Below are 4043 nucleotides of genomic sequence, written 5' to 3' on the forward strand. Positions count from 1 at the left end.
TGCCTCTAAAAAAAAAAGTCATCAGTGTTTTTACTTTTCTGTACCACCAGGGCCGTCCTACATGACATACATGGATTTTATGTGGGTGTCACGTGCCCCTATAATAATGTGTCCCTATCACTCAGTTACCCCAAATCCACAAAACTGTCTATTAGAACAAGAGCTGGACTGGTAATCTTCCTACCTGGCAGATTCCCTGTGGACACCTCGGGTGGGCTGGTCAGTGGATCACCAGCAAGGTGCAGATTTTGGAGAAGGAGATGGTGAAGTTGCCCTCCTAAAGTATAACAATAGTAACTATAACAATAGTATGTTTGCATATTATTGCGCTCCAGAGTGCTACTTTATTTGTTGGTTATATATGGAGATGGCTACTCTTAGTAAGCACCTGTACAGACCAGTTTTCTGTTTTGGAAGTGACGGTCAGTCTTTTGATAGCTGTTATTGATAACCAGGGAACATTTTGGGCTAATGGCCCCTTTCCCTGGCTAGTAATATCAGCCCCCAGCACACGGCTTTCCCTCTGCTGGTTATGAAAATTTGGCCAGAGCCCACTCTGTTTTTTTAAATTTAATTCTTTATTTTACACATAATGTACCCTAGGGGTGCTGACTACAATTTCCATCATTGTCTCTTGCTCGGCGCTGATCTCAGGCAACAATGATGTGAGCTGCATTCAGCTCCCGGCGCCTGTCCGGCACTCCGGCATTCAAAAGTCCCACGTTAGAGCTACTGTCAGACCTGGTGGCTTGAACTCCGGTAACCTTGTAGAGTTCAAAGCCACCGGGTCTCCCGGCAGCTGCAAGGCCCAGAAATCTCATGGGAAACTTTGAGGGACATTTTAGGTTTTGGGAGTTTCCAGCTGCTGGAACACCTAGAGGCTGCGAACTAAGGTTACCTTAGGTGTCTATTTTACTGTGCTTGTTAATAAAAAAAAAATAAGTGGGGTCCCTCGTCATTTTCATAATCAGCAAAGGGAAAGTCAACGGCTGGTGGCTGATATTAATATTCTGGGAACAGGTCAATACCCATTACGGTTCCCAGGCTATTAATATCAGCGCACAGCTGTTTGCTTAGCCTTTATTGATTATTAAAGGGGAGACCCCAAACAAAAATTGATGTGGGGTCCCCCTATATTCACTAACCATCAAAGGCTAAACAGACAGCTGCGGGCTTATATTAATAGCTTAGGAAGTGGCCATGGTTATTGGCCCCCTCCTAGACTAAAAACATCAGCTCTCATCCGCCGCAGAAATGGCGCATCAATAAAATGTGCCAAATCTGATGCTTAGCCTCCGATTTTCCCACTTGCCCTGATGCGATGACAAGTGGGTTAATGATTGTGGGGTTGACGTCAGCTGTTTTATGGCCGCTAATATCAAGTCCACAAGTTAGTAATGGAGAGGCATCTATAAGACTCCCTATTACTAACCCAATAGTCAGATTGTAAAAAAAAACACCCAGAATAAAGTCCTTTATTTTAAATAAAGACAAACACTCTTTTATTGAAATAAAAATAAAAAAGTATTATACTCACCTTTATGTCTAATCCACTGAAGTCCTTGTTCCCGGTAAAAGAGAAAAAATTAAAAAACACCATAATGCTCACCTTAACACCTAATCCCTGATACCCTTGTCACCAGTAAACTACAAAAAATAGTAAACCACCATAATACTCACCTGTCCGCCGTGAATATAATCCATACTGTCCCATGACAGTCCGGATGACTTGGAGAGCAGTCACATCAGCAGTCACTAATGTGACTGCTCTCGACGACAGCCCGCTCACACTGACACAAGAGTGTATTCTCTCCTGCAGGTGATGCCGCCTTTCTGCCGCCGCTGATGGCCTGCAACCAATCATCAGACATAAGCAATGTCAGGAGATCATCATGGGGTGCAGTGCTTGTCACGGTGCATATCTGGGAGGTAAGTGCTCTATGCTTTCTTCTTATTTGATTGGGACAATCGAAAAGCGCCATCCAGTAGGGAACAATCTCTTTAAAATATGGGAAAAGGAGAATTGCATTTTTTTTTAATCTGTTCAAAAAAAGATGTAAAAAATAAAATCGCCTCCTTTTTTCCCCATATTTTAAATATAAACAAATAATAAAAAATTAAAGAAAAATAGTTTTGTCTTGTCCCTAATAGTCCAGACTATGAGAATATGATGTTATTTATGCTGCATGATTATAGAAGAGAAAAAATAACAGAGAAAATCTATTAGTAGATAGTCATAGATTAGTGTCTCTTGGAGATGAGAACAAATCCCTGGGTGTCCATACAGGGGATGTAGCTCAGTGGTAGAGCGCATGCTTTGCATGTATGAGGCCCTGGGTTCAATCCCTGACATCTCTATGTTTTGTGATAAAAAAAAAAACTAGAAAAGTTTCCAAACATTCAGGAATCTGATACGTGTGAGTATACAGCGGTTCGTCTGTCTGGGTGTAACACAGAAACTGCACACAGCACTAAATATCAGATAGGGACTAGTGTTGAGCGACACTAAAATGCTCGGGTGCTCGCCGTGATACTCGGTTGCCGGACCCGAGCAATGAACCCAATGTCCCTATGGGAGACCCGAGCATTTTTGCGGCGGCACCCCCGGCAGTCTGTAGAAAGCCTAAAAAGTGCCCAAAACGATAGTGACAGTGCTCAAATGACACGGGGACAGCATGGGGATCGCCCCAGGAAGCATTTCTGACCCCCAGGTCACTGCTGTCAATAACGTGGTCAGAGGTATTAAGCCACTTTTACGGGCTCACAATAGAAGGTTCAAAAATGAAACTGAAACTGTTTTCCTGTGAAATATGTTAAGGAACATCCTTTCCAGGGTAATGACTTGTGTATAAGGTAAAATAAATAACCAAAAACAAAAATACTCCTCCACACCTTGGGCTATGTTCACAAGTAGCATTTTTTATGCGTTTTTGCACTTTTGCATTGCTTTCAACCGTGACAAATGCAATCACCGGGAAATGTCATTTTAACATTTTACAACCTTATCTGGCCATGTGCTGTGTGACACATGCATACAGTGCTGAAAAGACATGGGAACAGCATGGGGAAGACCCCTGGATGCATCTCTGACACCTAGGTCACTGCCTAAAAGTGTGCCCATCAGAAATGATCCTTGCCGCATCAGAAGATGCAGACTTGCAACTATCCCCGTGCAAGTCCTTGTCCCAGGGCAGTGTTCAATTGTACCTCCCCCATTCCTTGCAATGAAAGAGCAAGTATGCAGCCTGCCACCCACTCACCCACCCCCAGGCTGCAATACCATACTGCTTGCTTGCTTGCACTTGAAATTGGGCCTTTTAGGCATGTGGAGGCGGAATCTGGCCACCACGTCATGGCTGCGTCGGCGGCCTGGTATCCATACTCAGTCCCCAGCCGCCCGGCGGCCGGGTGTCCACGCTTGGTCCGCAGCCGCCGGGGGTGGTCGGGTGTTTACGCTTGGTCCCCATCCGCCAGGGGGCGGCCGGGTGTCCATACTCGGTCCCCAGCCGCCCCGCGGCCGGGTGCCCACACACGGTCCCCAGCCGCCTGGGGGCGGCTGGGTGTCCATAAACGATCCCCAGCTGCCCCTATTTGTCTCGGTGCGCCTTATACACAAGCGCGCATACCAAAACATTACCTGTGACCTCCCCAGTGCATTTAGTGGGAAGGACAGCCTAACCACAAACACGTGGACAAGTGAATGTGGCCAGGGATGGTCCATCTCACTGACGCCTTCACACTGGGTTAATATTGTGGAAGCCGGGATACAGCTGGACACTGTGATGCAACACGTCCTCCAGACATAGAGGATTGCGGGTCCTGGGTCAATCAGGCTTCAACACAAAGTTCAGAAGGTAAACAGCAGCAATGGTCGGCCTCCTACACAACGAGTAAATTATTTATGATCATGAGGCTATCCATCTCATTAGCTTTCTGTTCCTTGGAATGCAAGCTCATGTATGTAGTAGCGGCTAGGCCTGAGGTGGTCAACGTTTTGGCGCATATCCTACCTCCTCCGAGGATTTCTGGATGTTATCCTGCTA

General features: G+C 45.9%; 1 non-coding gene across 1 annotated transcript; it reads left to right on the forward strand.

Moving 5' to 3' along the window:
• The first annotated feature begins 2286 nt into the window (after window positions 1-2286).
• Window positions 2287-2358, forward strand: TRNAA-UGC (transfer RNA alanine (anticodon UGC)). Its single transcript has one exon. It is a non-coding gene; the product is annotated as a tRNA-Ala (tRNA).
• The last annotated feature ends 1685 nt before the right edge of the window (window positions 2359-4043 follow it).

This window comes from Phyllobates terribilis, unplaced genomic scaffold (genome assembly GCF_046119375.1).
Source record: "Phyllobates terribilis strain yellow unplaced genomic scaffold, ASM4611937v1 Scaffold_3__8_contigs__length_932513732, whole genome shotgun sequence".
Taxonomy (NCBI): Eukaryota; Metazoa; Chordata; class Amphibia; order Anura; family Dendrobatidae; genus Phyllobates; species Phyllobates terribilis.